The sequence below is a fragment of the Anser cygnoides genome, chromosome 11 (genome assembly GCF_040182565.1).
Source record: "Anser cygnoides isolate HZ-2024a breed goose chromosome 11, Taihu_goose_T2T_genome, whole genome shotgun sequence".
Taxonomy (NCBI): domain Eukaryota; kingdom Metazoa; phylum Chordata; class Aves; order Anseriformes; family Anatidae; genus Anser; species Anser cygnoides.
The window spans coordinates 6,607,209-6,629,890 of record NC_089883.1 but is presented as its reverse complement, the minus strand read 5'-3'; the positions used below and the strand labels follow the sequence as shown (position 1 = coordinate 6,629,890).

The following is a 22,682-nucleotide window of genomic DNA, read 5'->3' as shown; positions in this document are numbered from 1 at the left end:
CCCAGCCCTTGACTTGGGTGGTGGCACTCCTGCTTGCAGGAGCCCCGATTTCTCAAGTTCTGTCCCCTCGTTCCTGCGGTGACTTTGGGGGAGCAGGAGCTCGGTGCTTGCTCTGGAAAAGCTGTTGTGAAAGTTGTGAGCCCCGCTCTTCCCAGATGCCCAGCAGGGACAATTTGCTAGGTTAGAGGGGAAGGTGATTCTTCTTGCCAGAAAAGTTGCCGGACACGTTGCTCTGTGGTGGTGCATAAATGCCAGGTGCCACCAGGCCCAGCAAACCAAGAGAGACCCCAGGAAATGAGAGGAGGAAGGGAGATGGCGGAGGGGAGGTTGGGCTGTACCAGCGCCCTTGGAGGAGCCACGCCGGGCTGGTGAGGTCTCACACAACAGCCAGCAGTCAGGAACGAGGTGAGGAGCTGCTGCTTGTCCCAGCTCTTCACAGCACATCGGGATCCAGGCAGAGATTCACGGCATAGAGGTTAGATTCGGAGGGCAGCTTCAGGTGTTTCTTGTGTCTCCTTCTGGCTGACTGCTGCCTGCTCTCGATGTCCCTCTGTGTGAGGTAGCAGCTCACCTCTTCCACCTCCAAATGGAGCTCTGCCCTTCCTTCTTCAGCCAAATACCCCGTTTCTGTCCGAAATCTGACTTTGTGACTGGGGCTCAGGCAGCGACGAACATTTCCTTCATTGCTTCAGCCAACCTCTCTGGCAGTCTTAGGCTCAAAATGTCTCTCCCCCTAAATTTAGAACAGCCTTTTCTGTGGGCCCCCCAGTGCTCACCCAGGGGAGGCACGCTGGAGTGCTTGAGGAAGCTTTGAAATGAAAGATACTTTGTGCAGACCCAGACCTGTTTTGTAGGAGGACTCCAGGGTAGTGTGTGGTCCATCAGTGTGGTCCAGGAATTTAAAAGCTCTGTTGGCTTTGCCTTTGCAATATCAAGCTTGATATTGCACCATATTCGTGTGTAAGTGTACAGCTGCCTACATGTGTCACTACAGCATGTGTGTTTGTGAGAGAGAGAATATCCGTATTTTACTTCTACTTTAGAGTATTGTTGCAGGCCATAAGTAATTAATATCTGAGCAACTCAGATCCTTGCATGGCAATCATCACACGAGAGAAAACTGTTCTTATGAAAAATACAACAAAGCCCTTAAATCTAAAACACAACAGCTTTCTTGTAAGAGACACTCTGTGGCAGGAATCTGCAACACAGCAATCAGCCTCTTTTTAATATACAAACCAGAGTAACGTAAGAAATACTTGGAAAGCAGCCACCGCTTTCACAGCAGCTGCTGCTACGTTTTTGTCAGGATTAAGTTCATTTCAATTATAGAAAGGCTTGTGATCACCTGCTAGGAGGTTTTCGGCAGTTCAGGAAGCCGAGGGAGTGTATACAGCTATATTTAAATACCAAACGCATGGCGTGCTCCAGCACCGTACCCTTTGCAGAGAACTCTTCAGACATTCCCTAATTAAGTGTTTAAGTATAGTTTCCTTTTTGCTTTATGGCTTGATACGAGTGGATTTTTGTTTAAGGTTCACATAAATCCTAATTTAATTTTGGAGAAAATGAAAGGAACTGAGGAGACTGAATGAAACAGATACCATGGCATGCATCCCTTTGTTACCTCTGCATTGCTCAGACTATGCCAGAAGAGGGCTAACCACTGTAGCTTTTGGTGCTGCTTCAACCCTTCGCTTCCTACAGCGAAGCACGTGAAGTGCGGAAAACTCCAAGGGAGAAGAAGAAGGCTGGGACCTGTTTTAAGAGAAGTGGTCTATGGTGGGAGGATGCATGGTTTCACATGGCCCTTCTGCCAGCCACTGACCCCAGCGGGCTCTTCCCAGATGTAACTGAGCCCAAGCAGCCAGGGCAGGTAGGTCACCGCTAGTGCTTCCACCCTGTCATACCCCTCTAGTTGTCACCAGAGCCCACAATCACTGAGGTGACAGAGCTGCTGGTGAGACGTGGCCTCCACGTGTGTCTGTCCACAGCTTGCGCTCACACTTCCCTGCCCCCGGATGCTTTGACTCATGTGTTTCCTTTCTCTCCATCCGTGTTTGAATCGGACGTGGGGGGATCGCCAACATTCGAATGCCACAGATCGACTGATGCCATTCTGCACAGCAGAGACATTTGCTTGTCGCCTCCGATCAGCACCATGACACCTTTGTGGAGAAGGTGCTGCAGCAAAAAGGGATGGAGAGTGACGTGGCCAGAGGACAGCGGCAGCTCGAGCAGAAGGGAAGCGTTTCAGGGTGACAACGGTGAGTAAAGGGCTTGGCAGCTGTGGGAAGTGGCTTCTAAGCAGGAGGTCTGGCACCTCATCTTCTGATAGCGTGTCTGGCAGGCAGGACGCAGCTATCGTTTGACCTGGGGGATGATGTGATTTGATTGTCCTTTTAGAAATAAATTAGGAAGCGGCTAATGCCAATTTTTAAGTGTCAGAACAACACAAGCTTCCTAGCACTCTCCAAAGTGCTGCCAGAAGGTTGTTCTCAAAGGAATTAATTTTGTCTAATTAAATATCTCCATAGAGCTCTCCAAATATCAAACCAAAACATCAACACGCAGCACTTTGCAGACTAATAGGAATCACACTGGAGCCTGGCATTGTGAGCTGACGGGTTGACAGATGGAGCTGATGGTCGTGATGGAGGAGTGAGAAGACACACCTCCCTTTCCACCTCTGCCCCAAACAACTCGCTTCATCCCTTCTCAGTTCACCCAACTGTAAAATGCCTAGAAAATACTTCCTATGGCATGGATTTCCCCAGAGGGAAGCTGGTTGTGGTCACGGAGCAGTGAGGAAAAGGCTTTGAGTGAGTCAAGAGCTTTGTGGTTTTGGATGAGGTTCAGATGAGCAGGGGCAGGAACCCTGCTGGGAAGTGGAGGATTATGTCTCTCTCTGCACTGCAGCAAGGTGTCACTCATTGCTTGTAAACCCGGAGCATTCGGGTTTGCCAGTGAGCTCCCAAGACTGACTCCCAAATCTCTCGGTTTCACTGCACGTTGCAGACCAGAGCACTGAGCGGCAGCCTGGAGCCCAGAGGCATCCAGAGAGTCCTGCCCTGGAGCATCCTCCCCTCAGAATGAAAGGGAAGTGAAAAATAGCAAAGTCCTCAAAAAGTATAAATAGGCAGTTGAAATTTCGGGTGCAGCCAGTCTCTGCTGCTTACTACTTGTTATGATACAGCTGTTAGGTGTAGGCTCAATTATTTCTCAAACCGTTTTGAGAAGTCCACTGGCTTTTCCTGTAATGAGCATTTACCTTATTTACAAGAGACACTCCTACATAGTGCAAGTGCAGGGTGAGATTCAACGTGGCAGCCTCCTGCACACCTAATGCTTTTGGAAAGTCCTCCCTGGGCCAGCTGCTGCAGTTTGCAGTGCAAACGTGGTGCTGTAGCACAGCACTGGAGCATCTGCCTGCCAGACGGGAGGATCTCACCCTGCTAAAAGCTGTCAGAATACCGATTACCTTGCAGCAGACAATAAAATGATTCTAGGGCTTGGAGGGGGGCTTTTTTAGTGAAGTGACAGATGCTCAGATGAATTGTTCGTATGCCAGATGATTTCTATTGACAGGGATAATCCTGCTGTGATATAAAAAAAAAAAAATCAAAACATGAGCTTTTGTTTTGTAAAGCCACCGCAAATAATAAGGGGGATGAGAACAAAATATAGATGCTCCATATCTATATCCATTTATAATTTTGAATTTATAACGTCTCATGCTACCAGTGGCCTAATCCCCACAAATGATGGCTTTTAGCAACAAGTCTCTCAGGGGTGGATAGGGGCTAAAGACAATTTTTAACAGGAGGGGGAGCTCTCTCTGCACCAACTGCTGGGGAAACACTGCTTGCTTCAGGCACAACGTCGGGGAAAAAGCGATGCTCACCATTTTGTTCCTTTGTCTGTTTTCTCACGTGTTTGCTAGAATTTCATGGGCTATTTAACTGCACTGATTTAGCCTTATATATATAATCAGTGCTATATGAATCTAATGAGAAGAGAAGCTGTAGGATTCGTTTCTTTGACTTAGGTTTGTATACATACAAATGAAGGCCTTCTTTTTCTGAACACAAGGACTCAGAAATTCGGGGCAATTTCCTTGCTCGGAGCAAGGGCCTTGCTGAGTTTCTCAGCACTGCGCCCCATAACTTGTTCAGGCTGCGCCGGAGCACCCTGATTTCTCACTTGAAGCAGTATTGCTTCCTACTTTCACTCCCTTTTGACCTAAAACAAAACACCATCCGCCCAGACACACACACCAGCGCCCCAGCAAAGCCCCCACCGCCCGAGGGGCATGAATCAACGGAGAAGCAAAGGGATTCCTTCTTTCTCTGGCAACTTTTATTGAATTTCTAGATTATTGTTATCATTACTGTCGTCGTTATCACTCCCTGATGCCCAGGGTTTTGCAGTGGGCCCCGAGCAGGGCCGGGGCCGTGCGGCCGGCAGGTGGCAGCCGCTCGTTGCCAGCGGCTGCGGGGCCGGGGCTGGGGCCGGGGCTCGGGGCTCGGGGCCGGGGCAGGCCTCGGGGCAAGGCCGGGGCTCGGGGCGGCCTCCGCGGGGTGCTGGGGCCTGCCCCAGGCCTGCGGCCTCCCCGCCGCTGCCCGGCCAAGGCAGATTTTTCGTTTTAATTGCTCGGAAATTTTGCGCTGTTTTCACGCTGTCTGCTTGGACAGCAGGTGTGGGTTAATTCTCCTGTCTGGTAAAGCACCGAGCGAGTGCTGTGTGGGGCTCTGGGCCCCTCAGTACAAGAAGGACATGGAGGCCCTGGAGCGTGTCCAGAGAAAGCCTACGAAGCTGATGAAGGGCCTGGAGCACAAGTCCTGTGAGAAGCGGCTGAGGGAGCTGGGGGTGTTTGGTCTGTAGAAGAGGAGGCTCAGGGCAGACCTCGTTGCTCTCTGCAACTCCCTGAAAGGAGAGTGGGGAGCTGGGGGTCGGCCTCTTCTCGCAGGTAACCAGTGGTAGGACCAGAGGGAATGACCTCAAGTTGCACCAGGGGAGGTTCAGGTTGGAAATGAGGAGACATTTCTTCTCAGAAAGAGCGGTCAGGCACTGGGACGGGATGCCCAGGGAGGTGGTGGAGTCACCATCCCTGGGGGTGTTCAAGGAAAGGCTGGACGCGGTGCTTGGGGCCATGGCTTAGCGACAGTGGTGGCAGGGGGATGGTTGGACCAGATGACCTTGGGGGTCTTTTCCAACCTCAATGACTCTATGATTAGCAGCCCTTTCATTTGACTTCCCAATCACTTTTTTTTTTTCTTCCCCTCTCTGCAAAAGTCTTCTCTTAACTCATACCGGAGAATTACTTTCCGATTTCCTGCAGTGGACAAAGCAGTGCTGGTACAGATGTGTTTCCTCTTTGCACGCTGTGTTGGGTTTGGTCGGGTTACAGCTGTGACCTGTAGCTCTATATACACCGTCCCTGGGGGTGTTCAAGGAAAGGCTGGATGTGGTGCTTAGGGAAATGGTTTAGTGGGTAATGTTGGTGGTAGGGGGACGGTTAGACCAGCTGATCTTGGAGGTCTTTTCCAACTCTAATGGTTCTATGATTCTAGATACTAGATATTTTGCCCTATTGTGGTAGGCACTAGACAGGAATCGCAGCCAGACAAGCAGTTCTTTTTTTCTCTTCTGCAAGGGCTAGATCTTTGGATCAGAACAGGAGGGATTTAGGTCTGCTGGTATCAATCTGATTAAGAATATAAAACAGTTTTCATTATTTCATTTTTTGTTACTGTTGTTTCTTCTCTCTGTTGGGATATTCTCAGGCATTAGGAAATTGTGCAACCCAGATGACTTTAACACATAATTAAACAACTCATGATTGCAACAACCTTTGGAGTCGTCTTGTGACTGCCTGCTAAAATACTTTTACTCACTGATGATAGAATATTTCTGTATTTAAACAAGAAATACTGTGATAGAAAGCTAAGATGTATGCTTAGTGTGATGAACAGATAAAGGAAACCACAAGGTTTGTTTTGTTTCTTAGCCTAGGATAGCCATGTTCAGCTCTCAGCTTTGACCACACAAATTCCTACTGGAGTAGTGGCATTTTAAGACTAATTTAATCTCTGTGTATTTCAGTTACTTCCATGAGGCACCCAGAGGATCTCAGTATTTCACCCTGACAACAGGACTGAGATGTGGACCCACTTGTGCAAACCTCCGTGGGCCGATGAGGGATCTAGGGATGGAACAGAGAGGCCCCAGACCCACCATGAAGAAGGAAATGGTGCCAGGACCACATATTCACCAGTTCCTGGCAAACCCCTCCCAGGAGAGGTCAGTACAGCCACTTCAGATCCAGTTTCTAAACATGCGTGTGCAAAACCGGTGTTTACATACAAAGGTGAGATGGTCAGGAGACACCAAAAGTGTTCTCATGGACCAGGCTCCAAACATATGTCGGGTATCGCTGCACCAAGTGACTGCCTTTCTCTTTAATGGTAGCTTTATCAGAAGCTAGAACAGCAGGGATTGCAGTTGATTCAACTCTCACAGCTGGTGAGTGGGCTCATCAGGTACATATTTAACAGGAATAAATTCTAGTGCTGAGCCGCTCCATAGCATTAAAGTCCCCCAGAAACCCAGTGTTCTCAGAGCAGTTTTTTAATCTTTAGCCTACCCTTGGTATTTACATTCATTTCTTCATGAAAGATTTTGCATTTACCCAGTGTAATGTGTCGGTGCAGCGTGCCCAGGGTGGAAGGGCTGTGCCGAGCAGAGGCAGCCCCGGTGCCACCGCTGCTGGCATTTATCGGCACAGCTGTGCCAACAGAAGGACACAGGGCGAAGGCTGCGGTGGCAACGTCTGAGCCGGCCTGCTGAGGGACCTCCCCAGCTTCTAGTGCCCATGGGATGAAGAGCAACAGCCAAAATACCAGTTACCCCCTTCCAAGTGCTCTCGGGGCTGCTAGATTGCCATTACATGTGCTCTGGAAGGCAACATGCGTATTCTAGCACATTCCCCCACATTTATACATAAAGCAGACAACCGGGACGTTGTTTTCTCCACGAGCAGGAAGTAAAGCCCAGTTTCCTGCAAATCTGTGTCCTATGTTACTGGACTCCACCGCAATAATCCCAGCTCCCTCCCCACGCCTCACACCCACGCTAGGCAGGCGGTACGTGCCGCGATTAAGCGCGCACTAATTGGTGACGAAAGCGCGTGTGCAGGCTGGGGGGGCAGCGGGACGGCAGATGGCACGCTCGCAGCCTCCCCACCCACAGCTCGAGTGCATGGAGGGCGGGGGGAAGGGGCTTGGGGGAGACGGGCAGAAACTTCTGTGGGGTTCACGCACCCTTCAGATGGGGTTGGGGTCGGAACTCAGAGCGTTGTAGGGAGGCACTGCCAGATGGTGCGGCACAGCGTCTCCATGGGAAAGCAGGACGGCAGGGCTAAGCTGAGCTGAGCCACTTGCTGTCTCATGTGATTTCATAAAATCTCCGCCTTCTGCATCTCCCAAACATCCTCCCCAAGTCCGCAGCTGCAGATGTCGGCGCAGCAAACAAGCTCCTGGTGACTGCAGGCTGCAGCAGTCTCCATTTTTGGCCTTTTCTGGGCTAACACAGAAATACAGGCTGGAGATAGAAAACGTATAAATACGGAAGCCAGAAATGGGGAAATCTCTTTGAGTGAAAGAGCTGTGAGGATCCCTTCTAAAGTTCCTCCTGCAGTTTCTGTATGTCTTTGTGCCCTCCTAGGTGGTCAAAGTTTACTCTGGCATTAAGGAAATACAGAACAGGCTGTGGGCACTTTCTCCTCCCCTGCTGGTTTTGCAGGCTTAGAAGAGAGCTGGAACGGGAGCCGTGGCACCGCAGGGCTGCCTGGCAGCATGTTACAAAGAGCCAGCCTGAAGCTGCAGCCAGCCAAACATCTCACATGGGTGCTGGTGCCAGGAGCAGCCCTGCCTGGGGCCAGCACCTGACCTGGCTGAAAACCCTTGGTGTCATTGCCACCCAGATCTGTCCCCTGGCCCAGCACCCCACATGGCCACACAAACACCAGTGCCAGCTCCCTCTCTGCAGCCTCAAGGGTCTGTACCCAATTAAAGTGACTATTAACTATGGCTCTTATTAGTAAGATTGACAACAGCAACTTTTAATCACGCGCTTGGCTTGCGGAAGAGGTGGAGGAGGGAAAGGCTCACTTCTCCATTTACCACGGATATGCATTTGAAAAAGCAACTAAAAAAATTCCCCGTGAGTAATTTGAGTTGAGTGCAGTGCAGCTGGATTTTAAAATTCAAGATTTAGGCATGGGAGAGACAAAATATATTTTAGCTCCCCGCTTTCTCTCCCCAGCCAGATGAATTTTAGCGAGTATCAGGTTTAGTTGGGATAGTTTTCCATACTGGTTCTTGTATTCCTGCCTTGTATTCCTAACTGAATTTTTACATCCCATTTACAATGGCGGGGGGGAAGTGGAAGCGCTGACATGGCTTCACCCCCACAGCATCGCTGCTGCAGGCGAACAGGGATCTGGCCTTGGCGGCTTACCCGGGGCTCTACAGAAAGCCTCTTTGGAAATAACTGACTGCTCTAAAAATAAGCACAAGGAGAACAAGCTGCTTCGCACCGAGCGGCTGGCAGAATTTCTGCCGGCTCTACCGGAGTCCCAGGATACTGTCCAGGGCTTCTCCAGCATCGCTGCCGTGGGACAGGGTTAATGGCTCGAGGTGTGGTGGGAATTGCTGGGTGTGATTTAGTTAACGCCTTTATCTGATACATGAGGCACATGAAAGAGAAAGGAAAAACCAGCTAAGCCCGAACAGCCCAGCTTGGCCAAGGGTGGGGTGGATCAGAGCGCAAAGACCAAATCCGTCTGATCTGCGCCGTGTCCTTCTGTCCCTGTGCTGATCCCCGGGAGTCTCTGGCTGTGCTCTCCGAGGGCGCTGCCCTTCCCTCGCCTCCCGTTGAGCTGCTCGTTGTGCCACAAACCGCACGGCGAGCTGTTGGCGGAGCAAACCCGCTGCAGGTGTGGGCTGCAACCGTTCTCCTCGGCAAAGGGCACCCGGGGTGCCCGGATCCAGGACGGGTGGCACTGCAGAAAATAAGCCTGCATTTAACAACAAGTGAAAAGCCCTCCTTCAGCTGGGGGCAACAGCATTATCTTGATTTTTGAAGAAACCGAGTCCAAACCTGACCTTTGAGCAAAGCTGAACCTGGTTGTTTGCGGCTGGGGAAATTGCAGAAATCAGGAAGTGCTGAGGCTTGCTGAAGCAGAAGCTCTTGTTCAAACCGCAACACCTAAAGGGGAGTTTAAGGGAGCCTGGGGCTTTTTACAAGAATTTGATCTTTTTACATAACGAGGGAGGTGCGAGAGAGCCCCAGAACACTGGGAACGCAAGGGATGGCATTCTCCACGTGGGAGGCAGAGCCTCATGGGAGAGCATTGTGGGCTTCCCAAGAGCTGGGAAAGTGAATTCAAAATACGTATTTAAATGGATTTCTACAGTTTGGAAGAGCGCAGGGGTTACTTGAAAAGCAGTCCATGAGCATGAGATGCTCTAAACTCAAAACACATTAAGGTGAAAGCCCGCAGGTAGCTGTGCCCGCAGGTAGCACCGAGGCCCTGGCACGTGCTGCACATCCCCTGGAGCGACGCGCAGCCTGGCCGCAGGAGATGTGGTTATCTAGGGAAGGTGGCTTACCCTTTCCCCTGTGACAAGCGTCCACTATGTGGAAACCCAAATTGATCAGCAGAGTTACAAAAAAAAATAATAATAAAGCTGTGACACATCTGCATTCAGCTCCATCACGTGTGGTTACTGGACTCACACCCTTTGGCTTTTTTTCCCTCAGACAACAGCTTCAGGAGCCCAGCAGAAAGCACCAGCAGCTCCCTCCAGCCAGTTTCTCCCAAGCAGAGGCTGCTACGGAGACAGATTCACGTGGCTACCGGCTTGCTCCAGCCTCGGATGCCTGTATGTAGGTCCCTTCTGAACCCAAAATGAGCTTTCCCCTGCAGTGCACATTTGTGGTTCTTCCAGGAGGACTTTGCAGTAGCATTATACACTGCTGAAGGGTTTCATTTCATTTCTCTGTACAGCTTGTAAAAGGCTTCTTGGAAACCAGAGATCTTTGCATTTTACTTGAGTTCGCTTATCTGCCAGAGGCTGTTTCAAGTTACTCTTTCCAAGCCATATTAAATGAATCCTGAGGTAAGAAGGAGGCAGCAACAACAAGTACTCTCTATCCTTGTTTAGAAGTCACCGCTTCTAATTACGTTCTCTCCTTATAAGCATTAATATCAAGGACTACAAAATGAGGTCAACCTCTATTAAATGTAATGACTTTCCCTGTGGAGTTTGTGATGAAAGCAGCTTCACAGCGAAGGTTTCCATTTAGGGGGGGGAAGTTTCTGTTACAAGGGTCCCCTAACTCTGTGCAGCGGGCTTCATTTTTCACGTGTTGGTTGCAACAAAATGCAAAGATTTAGACAGACTTTAATCAGAGAAAAACTGATAGGAGAAAAATTAAAACATGAAGACTAGGAACAGCAGAAGACCCAAATACAGGGTGCTGCAGGTCTGGCAAACAACACCTTAAACTGCAGGCAGCTCCAGAGGAGCAGAAAGACCACCTGCATCTTTGAACAAAACCAGGGCCCTCATGAGCTGCAGCTGCATGCGGTGAGGAAAAAAGAATAAAAAATAAAAAATAAATAAGAGGTTATAGCACGAGAAGCAGGTTTGCTTCGTTTCCCTATAGATAACAGGGAATTCCCTGTGGTTGGTTCCCTGTAGGTGCCCCCAGCAAGCAGGCAGTGTGCTCTGTTCCTTGTGAAATGAAACTTGTCATGGATACAGGAGCTAATTTTGAAATGCGGAAAGAGTACTGGCTGCCTGACAGCACCGTGACCCTCCTGGTAGGCAAGTGCTGCCCTGTTCCAGTGGTAAGTCAGATGTTGGAAGTCTGCAGATATTCGTGCAGCAACAGTGCGCTAGCTGAAATGGGGCGTGCAGTGCTGTTACAGCTATTTGCATGGCTCTTGGGTTTGGCGTTTTAAGGTAGGCAGACATGTTGCCGTCTTAAGGAATCAGCTCTTTTTCACTTGAAACTGGAGGTAAAGGCGGCCGTGATTTTTAAAAGTAGCTGTTGCCCCTGATAAAAGCCTCACGACTGGTGAAGTAAGCCTGCTCTTTCTGTAAAGGCATCTTTTCTTCCTGCAGCCTTGCAGGCAGGTTTCCCAGGCGGGCAGTTGTTAAAACACTCTGCCTGCCAAGAACGAAGTGGGTTATTTTGGCTTCAGCTCCTGACCACTGTTAAACGCACCGTGCTCAGGTCGCCATCTCTAAGGCTGTGCTGAAAGCAGCTTTACAGCGTCCACCCCCCTGCCTCTGGCTGCTCGGCCCCCCTGCTGCTGTTCAGCTCTCTGCTTTACATTTCTACCACCGCGGCTTGTTGAAATATCATGTGAGCGCCATCCGCCTTTATTAACACCCCAGCGTGCCGCTGACGCACTGCAGACCAGCCTTCCCCGCGAAAGGAGATTCTCGCCCTTTAAGAAAAAGCCCGCAGTAATTTTCCATCGCCCTGCTCGCTCTTGCCTACGTGGCAAGAATTGTTTGCGGAGGCCGGAGCGTCGCGGGCGAAGCGCGAGCACCGATCCTGCTGCCGTTGCCTGGGTGCCGGCAGCCTCCCGGGAGCACCTTTGTTCCCCGGACGGGATTGGGATTCTGTCCTCGTGCTGCGGGCAGGCAACAAACGCTGCCTTTCTGAACCAGCCTTGCAGAATTGGGATTTCAAAACATCATGAGCCTCCCCCAAACTTAATATGTTTGTAGTTATCACCTGCGATGACTTCTCTGACTTTGCAGAAGGAAATGTTTTATTAAAATGAGGTCCTATTGTTTGTTTGCCATTGCAATAGTTCCTTCTTCAAGGCAGCACGTTGAATCATGGAGAAATGATGCCAGCAAAACCTTCTAACCCCCCTCCCTCCCCCCCGTGCACTTCTGTTGTTTCCATTTAATAAATGAAATGGATATTTGCTGTTTTGCAGCCTGCTAAACAGATTTGCTGGGCAGCCTCTGGAGTGCTGCTAGGCGAGTCCCTGCTGCAGTCTGTGGAGGGTTGTGGGAAATGCTTGAAATATTTGAAATGCTGCTGGCAAAATCTGCAGCAGCATGGAGGATGGGGTTTGCATGCTTTCTCTGCTTGCTGACGTGAGGCTCCAAGTACAGCACACAGTGTTAGTGCGACAGGCATTGTCATGATGTCTTAGGGATAATTTGGTGTGAGCACTGATCCTTCCATTAATAGCACAGCTCTGTTCCTCCATTAGCTGCCTGTGTTGCCAAGGTCTCTCCCTACACCAGCAGCCAAACCCACACTGTTGAGCAAGCAAGCCTTCCCCATTAGTTAACGCTGCCATTTTCTTTCTGCATCACCTCCAGCTGCGCTTGGGAGGTGGCCCCAGGAATATTTCCCTACTTTCAGCCTGTCTTCTTCCTCCTCTTCATCCCTGCAGCCACCCAGAAGCACGGCCAACTAACCTTGCCGTTTGGGTACCTCCACAGCCCTCCCTGCATCCCCAGGGGGAAGGAAGATTGGAGTGGGGCATGTTTATCAGCATGCTATCTCCAACCTGGAACACGCTTGTCTTTCATCAGTGATGTCTGCCTTGTATGTGGGGACCAACCGAGCAGATAGATGGTCAGGACAGTGAGTTTCCATACCCCTGGGTCAATCTTTCCCCTATGGGTAACGTGATGATTAGAAACAGCACTTTATCCTTCTGTGCTGCTTGGCTCCCTTTGCACAGTTAAATTGTTGACACGTCTCATCTGTCTTTAGACTATGAAAAGCATTAACTACTGTCTTTTAGCACTTTTATAAAACCTTGGTATCTAACAAAAGACGTGTTTGGCTTTTGTAAAGTAATTGTTAATGGCAGCTCTTCTCCTTTTCATTGTATTTTCAGACATGAAAAGCAGGAGGTCTGAACTCTTGACTTTTCCAAGAAGGCGAACTACTGCAGGAGGGCCCCTTTCTGAAGCAGGTTTGGCCCAGTTCTCTCTGCTCCAATGCACCGCCAACCTCTGCTGGACTTTGCTCTGGATTTGCTCGGCACAATAAAATGTGGAGGATCAGGTCTGCCAGGAGCAGGGTTCGCCTCTGTTGTTGGAGCAGTTAGGAATGTGGGTGAGTCACTGCTTTGTCTGAGGAATGAAACCTCAGATCCTGGTTTCTTAAGACTTCGTTTGCTTTCAGAACTGTAGTGATTTTCAGAGTAGCTCACGCTCCTGGGGCTCCTCTGCATCTTAGTCGTAACATCAGCCTTCATATTTTGTATTTCCTTACCTTACATAGATGGGAATACCCATTTCTTCATGTGCTCAGAAATCCAGAGGATCCAGTAAGCTGACAAGGTCAGAGCGTATAAAACCACTCGGCTCTGCCCACCCTTCTCTGAAGCAGAGCCTGGGTGCTGTCAGTCCTGCTAACTTCTGTCCCCAGCAGTCAAGGCTCATTTTCTGTACAGCCACTGCAGCAAAAACTGTTCAGGATTCTTCTACAGCAATGTCACTAATTCAAATAGTGGCAATTTCCACATACAAAATTAGAATGGTATTTGAGGGTGATTTGTTTCAGGAAGGCAAGCAAAGCAAAGGAGGAGAAAATGTGTAGGAAAAAGGCACAACAAAACAGCACTTTTCCAACTTTTCTAGCTTTCAACTCTTTAATTAAGCTTGGGGACCTATGGCCGTCTTGTAAATGAACTATCTGATTTCAAAGGTTTTTAATACCTCAGAAGATACTATTGCCTTTGAAATTAAGGCTCTTACTTTAGGTGGATGGTTCAGTATGAATTTAGGCTCTTATTCTTTGTTTGCAAATTGAAAAATGGTGATATTAAAAAAGATTCTTCATACATAACTTGTGTCATTTTCCTTTGTGGGAATTTGACATCTAAAACTGACCAGTCCTATTTATATAATAGGTACTTAACCTATATTTTGTTGTTGTTGATTTGTTATTTATACTTTATGATTCTAGTCTACCAGTTATTTCCAAATACTCAGTATTTACATTTATTCAACAGCAAGCATGGACTCATGTGACTGTGTAATTATATCAAAATGAATTTGGGTCCTTTTTTTGCAAAATGTTGTAGGGCTACAGTTACGGTTTGAATGCATGACAAGCTCTGAGCATTGAGATTACAAGAAAAACTATCTGCAAAATCCTACAGATTAAGGTCATGCATGAGATATTTAATTCTCCCTCCTGTGAGGTTTGTTTGCAAGATATAGTCAGCTCCCACTGACTTCTTGAAATGAGATTGCTTGAAAAATCGACCAGATTCTGTCAAATTTGCTTTGCTGCTAGAAGGGCTGGAGGTGTTGAAGAGATAAGAAACTGTGAGGAAAGGAAGAAGCAGGGACCAGGAGGGTCAAAATCCCTGCTGGCTAGCAGCTTGACAGTGAGGAAAATCACCCAGATGCCTCTTTTTTTTTTTTTCTTTCCTGTCCCTCCCCCCTGAAGAACTTGATCCGCTGTAGAATTAACTATATCAGAAGGTGTAGCTCTTCTTCGTCTTTGTTACTGTGCTCATGGCAGTATTTTTGGGGCCAGGACTGAGGCTCCATAGTGCCAGAATCTGCATCCTTGCAAGTAAGAGGTGCGATGTGAGAACAGGAAATGTGAAGAGCCAAATGTGGGCGATGGGGGAAGCACCTTGGTCCTGTGGAAATTCAGTTGTAGTCTTCTCCACCAGAGATACTATCGGTCCACAGCTGCATGGAGGAAGGTGGCAGCAGCTGTGTAATAGTGCAGCATGTGCTTTTCTCCCCCAGTTTGCTTTTATCTACATTTGGCCAACATTTGGATGTTTCCCTCCAGTCCATGCAGCAGAGGGTAGCACTGGGCTCATAAACTTACAGAAAGTATTTTTACTTTTGGCACCTTCGAAAGGTGCCAAATTATATCCCTCTAGCTTGTAGATTTTGCATGGTGGCCCAAAGAGGCGATTTGCAGTGCACCATGTGCTGCTGTGCTTGCTTGCCTCCTCTTACATCTTGAGACAAGATGCCGCAAAGCTCTGGCTTGTTGTAAGGTAAAATTGGGATTCCTCTCTGTGGGCAAGCCAGTCCCCAAGGCACGGAACACTCCTCCTCATCTCTGAATCTGCCAGGAGCTGAATTTCTATTTTTTTTTTTTTAAGAGGTGACCATGTATTTTCTGCTTGAAGGTGCTCTAAGATCACCAGTTCTTGTTCTGATCAGCCATAGAAGTCATTCCCACTGGGTGACTTTCAAGTAACTGATTTTGGCATACAAATGGGGCGTATCTTTTGGAGAGCAAGCCACCATGTCTTTATCAGTTAAATATCAATAAATATCAATCAGCTGCACACATTCCCTCTTGGGAATAACCTGTGGCCATAACAGTTTCATCCTGCTGGAGACATTATTAGTCTCTCCCATTCTTCACGATGCCTGTAACTAGGGCATCACTGCTGCCTGACTGCATGTCCCGGGGGAGCCTGGTGGTGTTTGTGCAAATGTGATTGGGCTGCGAAAGGGGTGGAGAAATGCAGTTCTCTGCACAGGATATATTTAGTGAATGCAGCTGTAGGAGGCAACAGGAACAAGAGAGCTCTTGTACTGCCAGGGCTCTAACAGCTCACAAGCCTAAATCTGCTATTTGCTTTGCAATACATCCCCCCCCCCCCCCCCATCGTGTTTATTTGAATGTAGATTTGAACTTTAACGTAGCCAGAAATCTTCCCAACGCTTAGAAATGAGATGTCACGGTGCCAGCCCTGCAAGCTCCTTCCCCATGCACTTGTACCCTTTCCTGGGAGGGGCAAGGAGGGAGATTTGACCTCATTTTCTCCATGAGAGAGGCTGGTGTTGTAGGAATAGGTCTGTCCTGTACGCTGTAGCTCTTGCTTGGGCTGGAAGCAGCCCTGCAGCACTAGGATGGCCTCTCCAGGAGCCTGCTTTCCATACCTTAGAGCACTTCAGCATGCCGTATAAACACTGCTAGTCTTCCTGGCTTCCCTGACAGTCTGATCCGATATTCTTTTGTACGTCATGGAATACAAAGAGAGCACAAAAATAGGTCTGCCGACCCGGCGGGTCAAGTGGGAGCCTGCTGCTGTTGCTCTGAGTTGTGTTCAAGCTTGCCCCTGGAAGAAAGGGCTGAGGCCAGGAATTCCCCCTGCATCCTATTTCCCCACCTCATTCAGCAGCTCGCAGCAAGCCATGAGCCGCTTTGCCTCAGGCATTAAATTTATGACAGTCTGCAGAATAGAAAAGTAACTTTTTTTTTTTTTCCTAATGCAGTTAAGGGGTGAAAAAATAAGATGGCTGCAGGAAGGTCTCAAGCGTGTCTCTGTGTCTGGGCACAGCCTGGGGATTATGAAAACACTTATGTTTAGGGGGGAACGGGTTGTGCTATCGCTCTCCTAGTTTTTTGAGTGTACAGAGGTGTTTTTCTGCCTGGGGAGGCTGCATAGGAAAAGCACTGCTTCCACCATGGGACGGCACAGATCTGAAGATGCACCCAGCCTTTAACAGAACTGGGCTGCGCACAAGCTCTGGATGCTGCTGTCCCAGCTCTGTAGTCTCTGCCCTACTCTGATACATCCCGAGGGAGTTTCAGCGGTCAGTCTGTACCCTGGAGGTATTTAACAAAGCGCAGAAAAATCCGTCTGTGAAGAGCTGAGCGGGACGCTGGGGTCTCTCACCTCACCGAGCCCGCGCCTGAGAGGCTCGAGTTTCGCAGGAGCGAAGCGGTTAACCCCAGGACTAATTGGCTCCGAGAGCTCCAGTTTTTTTTTTACAACAGATTACTGTCAGGCCGGGGGGAGCAGCTCCCTTCCCCCATCATCGCAAAAACACGCACTACAGCGAGAAACCCAACACCGCACGGCGGTGCCGCGGCGCGGGGCTTGGCGGCCGAGCGCTTGCCTTCGCCTTCTGTGCCGGGGAGGAGGGGAGGGCGCTGGGCACGGGCCGCGGATTTATCGGCTCTGCAGCCCCGGCATCGCGCCGTGGTTGGAAATGCTGGGGCGAGGGAGGATTTGGGGTGTCCCCCGACAGCCTGAGCCGCTGCAGGAGGGTGTGGAAGGCTGCCCCCTCCACCAGAAGCAAAGCGGCTGTGTGGGTCGCATGAGGGATTTGTGGAGAGTTCTGCCAGGATCTGCAGCCCCTCAGGGATTGAGTGTAAAGAGAGAAAAATGATAGAAAAACGAAGGAAAAAAAAATCGGGGGGTGTGTGGCTTCCTGGGGGGGGGGGATGCTGAGCGCCTTTCTAGGCGTCTATCAGCAGAGCCGCCGCCATTTTGTGAAGCGGCAGTGGTGCGGCAGGAGGAGCCATGTTGTGGCTGCGGGAGCTGGTCGTCGTCTTGATTTTAAACAAGAGATTCCCTCCTCCTTCACCCTCCCTCTGTCTAGAGGCTTTCAGTTTTAAACTTCAGATAATTAAAAAGAAGGAAAAAAAAAAAGTGGTTAGAGTGCAGAGTACTCCCCGGGGGGAATCAGTGTGCAACTGAAACCGAGCCTCTCCAGGAGGCTGCAAAAACTGTAATGTTCTGAAAATGTCACCAAGTTCATAGTTACAACAACCAGAGTGACGGGGCATCTGTGCACCCAGTATGGTGGGGCCAGAGCAGACGTGTCCAGGGAAAATGAAGTATTTTAGTTGAAGCTGAGGTGTGTTTTTAAGCAGAGTATTGGGCTGTGGTAGGAGAGGATAGCTGATGCATACAAAACATTGGTGCTTTTTGTCATGGCTTCCAGGTATTAAGTTTTGATCTAAAAGACTAGCTCTAGTGCTGCAGAACTGCTCATTTGATCGAGAGAATAAATACACTGATTTTGCGAGGAATGCAGCTAGACTGAATCTCTCTCAGTATACAATCCTTAGAGCAAAAACAGTATTTCTGTCATGAGTCCTCAGTGTTGGAGTTTACTTTCTCCACTCCTGGATCTTTCCCTTTCAAAGTGCATTATATGGCTTGTTTGTTTAATGAGGCTCTGGGAGAGAGAGCATTAATGCTGGCATTTGGGAATACAAGAGAGATTGTTGCATTTGATTTTTGGTTTGGTGTCATTGTTTTCTGGTTTCAGAGTCAGGAAAAGCTGCTCATTTATTTTTCATGCAGCTGTATTTTTATCTTGGCTTCCTAAGGAGGCAGGGCTGATGAAACTGCTGTTGGAGGCCTTCAGCTTTTGATCTGATGCTCGGTTTCCAACAAATTTCAGTTCAGTTTGGGGGAAGCTGTGGGTTATAGAGACAAACAAGTGCTTCCAATGAAGAAGTACAAAATGAGTGCAAGGGCTCACTTGTGTGCCGTTCTTGCTGACCAGGCTGTCAGCATCGATGTGCCGGTTGTCAGGTCAGTGATGCATAGCCCAGAAATACCCCAGCCCATGGCACATTTCACCCAGCCCTGCTCAGGAGATGGGGTGGAGAGCTGGGGCTGCCAGGGAGGGGAAAGGACCCAAATACAGTGCCAGGATTTCAGAAAGCTTTAGTCACAAGGAAAACCGGGATGCAGTCAGATTTCTCCATGTTAACTGCAGTTCAGTTTTTCAAGGTGTCCGATCCCCTCTCTGGCTCTAAAGGGGCGTCTCCTTTCAAGCCAGTCATCCGTGAAGAATTCTCTGAGGCAGTGGTTCCTTCATATCAGAAAAACAATGGAAAGAGGCCTTTTTGCCACCTCAAGATCATTATTTTCTTGATTACACTTTTATACTCTGCTGGGTATACATTAAATCCACAGGTCAAGCATACCCTGAATGCAGTGTGCACTGATCGCCAGCAGTGAATACAGTATGGAGCTCTAGTACAAAGTTCATGTACATCTTTGGTTTGTTTTTGTAAGACTCTGCATTTTAATAATAATATAAAGCATAAAATAGTATTCATCTATAAAAATTACTTTTCCAGCACATAGTAATATGCCTTTCTGAACCTCTCAGTTAGGTTGCATTTTTTCCTGATCTTAATTACATTTTAACATCAATTGAATAGACTTTCTGCATATAAATAATTGATCTTCAACTTCGTTTTTGGTTCTAATTCTTATTATCTTTGTGTGTATATAGAAAAATAAAGATAATCCTTTATTAATCTTTTAAACAGAACAGATTTCATTCATGCAGCAAAAGTACCGTCCCTGAATATTCCTTATCAGCACCTGATATGCTAGCCAGCAGTGAAATATTTTAATAATTGAGTTTAAGAAAAAAGTCAGTTATTAAACTCAGTATTTCAGTTTTGCTTGTGTTATGATTCTAAATTTTTCAAGCATTTTACTTTATTTCCTACACATATGAACTCATGTTCCCCATACATTTTCTCCCCAAAATGTTGTGGAGACTTGTTTATCTTATGTACTAGGTCAGAGTGTTCAAATGTACTGTTTAATACCAGTAACGTGAATGGCTTGTGTTACAAGAAAACTGTAGATAGTTTTACTAATTAAACGTGTTTTATTTGGACCAATTCACATCTGCTTAACAGTCTGACGTTTGGTCTCTGGATAATCAATATTCGGTTTCACGAGAAGGTTTTAGAAGTATGCTAAAGGAGATGAATAAAAGGTGAAACAGCTAGCATAATTTAGTTTTTAGTATTCCTTTTTCCATTATTAATAAAAATAGGTAAGAAAAATAAACGCTGAGGAGAACACAAGGAATAATGATGCAGTTGTACGTACATGTGCGAAAGGATATGCTCACTCTTACGCAAAATTCACAGATTTCATTCCTAAATTCACTTCATATGCTTCCAGATCCTTAGGACAACATTCCATTTAGACACACCAAGAAAAACCTGGAGTGATTTTACTGACCTTATTGACTCAGAGCTGAATTAAAGGCACCGATGCATAACTTAAGGCCTGTATATTTGGAGTATCTTAGCTTTTATTATTAAATTAAGTGTTTCTAAAATGAGACATGCTTGTAGAGTGACTTAATAACTTCTTGTTGAATCTACAATTAAATCTTGAAGAAAATAAGTGATCTTTTGGGCATGTAAAGCCTGATCCAGGTCTTCTGCTGGGTGAAATCACAATGAAAGTTGTGATCAGGTTTTTCAGACAGTGACCAAGCACTGTGGATGTCTGACCCAAGATATTTGTGTTCACGCTTCTGCCCTAATTATTCAAAAAGGCACTGGCCCCATTCTGCAGTAGTATTGTACTGACAGTGTTTTCTTGGGCTGATCATGTTCTATCACCAATCATGTTTTTGGGCTGATCATGTTCTATCACCAATTAGCCTTCTAATACTCATCTTTGACTAAATATTAAAAAACAACAACAACAAAAAACTGTGAATGAAAGCTGAGACAAGATTATCACCATTGATGGCTCGGTCAGAGAGAGTATTTGTTTCAGCATGCAAATCTGTTGCCTGCAATAATTAAAGCTGCTAATTCTCAATGGACGACATGCCTGACATGCAAAAAACTTCTCGAGTCCCCAGCCTGATGAGTGCTCCTGACTGGATAAAGCGCTGGCAGGAGCCAGTGTATAGTGAATCGACTTTAGGAAGAAAATAAACCTCATTGGTAACATCAGTCTGACACAGAAGCTATTTCTGGGAAGGTGACATTCTAATCCAAGCACGTCTGTGCTATAGTACCGCTACATCAAAAATTGATTTGATTCCACATCTTACAAGTGTTGACAGATATAAAGAAATTTGTTTGGAGCTACAAATATAAGAGTTCTTCTCTTTTATGTATACAGTCCATTACAGAAGGGTGATTCAGTACTTTGTCACGCTGTCTGTCTATACAATTAAAAAAGTATATGTTTGTTGTAAGCTTTCAGCGAAAAGCATAGGTCTTTTTCACTGCATGTGGCAATTTGCTGAATAATGCATCATTTTGTCAACTATTATACAGCAATCAATAAAGTGCCCTATGGAGCTACCTGTACACAAGAGAAGAGAATGAAGATTGTTATGGAAACAGGCCATTACTAAATTGTTCAACTTGCTTGAAATAAAAATTCCAGTTCTGTATTTCATTTTCAGAGGCCTGGGTTGTTTCTCTCTTCATTCTAGTGTAGTTGTAATTTATCTTGTTCAATTTGAGTGAAATTTATCACGTTTGCAAGGCTAGCATGAAGCCCCAATGCCTCCAAAGCTCCAAAGAGATTTACTAAGAAGGAATGCTTGCTTTTCATTATGTTTGTCATCTAAACTTTCCTAAGTCTCGCTTCACTAGAATCCAAATTGAGATTTAATGGAAGATAAAAATTACAGCTTATAATTGTTTTTTCCCTTGACTTTGACGTGTAAACACATATTCGTGCTAAGTCTATTTTCCCTTTTCTCATCATATTTCTTAAACACTTAAGCAATCAAGCATTACTGGCTCACATTTGAAGAAAATAAATTTGAAGGACGGACAGATGAATGATTTTGGAAAGTGAGCTTTAAATCTGCACAGGGAATGAATCATCCTAGAGTTTCATTTTTTTTGAGTTTTAAAATACATTTCTACTTTTACTGTCTAGAATTTCCGAAATGTATTTTTCCCAGCAACTTTTAAATTCCACATTTTCTGAAGAGTTCTCTTAAAAACTATAAAATGTTTTCTTCTCATACCAATTGTATAATATCTTGAAAATAGAGAATGATATCTTTATTTTGAAGCGTGAGGTTGGGCACGGCTCTCTTAATCTTGCCAATGCTTTTTTTTCAGACTCTAGATAAAATGATGACCATTTCCCAGCTCAGCAGAACACTTCTATGACTCCACAGACCATATACACAGCCAGAATGGTAAGAAAAAGAACACTGCTTGTAGTTTCTAACTTTTAAACATATTTTAAACCCTATCAATATTTCTAATCTTTGCATGTTTCCAGTCCTGCAAGTTTCCAAACCCACAAACTGCATTAGTACAGAGAAGTTAAAGTACGTAACTCAAATTATACAACTTGCCTTCCTTGTGGTAGCTATTGGTATTAAAGTTCCTGGGAAGGTCCATGTTGTTTTCTTGTTTGCTTTCAAAGGTGATGTCACTAATAAGCAAAGTTGCATCAGTTTTTTTTTCATGTAAAGAATATTGTTAGCACTTCTATAAATTCTAGTGTCTGACTAGGTACAGGCAAAATGGCCAGTCAGTTTTTCTTTTTTCTAACATGTCCCAGTCTTCTTCTAAAACTTTTCCAAGCCAAGAAGAATAGTTTAATAGTTACCCTAGGAACTGAACTTGACTAACTAGATCATTCTGTATAGGTAGCCAAGGTTAAAAAAGGTGTAAAGAAATAGATTTGTTGTTCCAAGCTCCAGTGTCTTATTTTAAGAGGTAGTTAAACATACTGAACAGTTACCCAAATTCTATGTTTTAATCAATCTAGAGGTTTAAAATATTAAAATCAAAATAAGGGCTGATGTATCATTCACACTTTTCTTATACCTCTACAACTGCCATTTAAAGCAATTGTTAAATGTTGACAAAATACAGCAAAAGTACCTTGACTGAGGTGGTTACTATTTCTTATGGTTAAGATGGCAACAGGGGCTAACTTGGAGATGATCTGTAATAAAAGCAACAAACTTGAAATTTCAGAGCTCCTTAAAGAAAGTGGTCCGTAAAAAAGTGGTCTTGATTTCTCAAGAAAAATATATGTATATTCCTTCGTTAATACAAAGCATAATAATGAGTCCTCTCCTTTT

The 22,682-nt window shown here is 46.5% G+C and overlaps 1 protein-coding gene and 1 long non-coding RNA gene across 4 annotated transcripts in view; one reads left to right on the top strand and one right to left on the bottom strand.

Moving 5' to 3' along the window:
- The first annotated feature begins 2,117 nt into the window (after window positions 1–2,117).
- Window positions 2,118–22,682, top strand: part of CHD2 (chromodomain helicase DNA binding protein 2) — a 96,703-nt gene continuing 76,138 nt past the window's right edge. Inside the window, exons 1-5 of one of the 3 annotated variants that reach the window (XM_013181852.3) lie at window positions 2,118–2,267; window positions 6,106–6,303; window positions 9,826–9,951; window positions 12,950–13,170; window positions 21,703–21,782. The gene's annotated coding sequence lies outside the window, so the exon portion shown is untranslated. Of the gene's footprint in view, window positions 2,268–6,105; window positions 6,304–9,825; window positions 9,952–10,778; window positions 10,919–12,359; window positions 12,652–12,949; window positions 13,171–21,702; window positions 21,783–22,682 lie in introns of those variants that run through there. The other 2 variants (XM_067003767.1, XM_067003766.1) reach the window with 2 other exon arrangements.
- LOC136791686 (uncharacterized) lies at window positions 19,778–21,973 on the bottom strand. Its single transcript, XR_010834185.1, has 2 exons — window positions 21,705–21,973; window positions 19,778–19,885 (listed from the first exon to the last, which is right to left on the bottom strand). It is a non-coding gene; the product is annotated as an uncharacterized lncRNA (long non-coding RNA).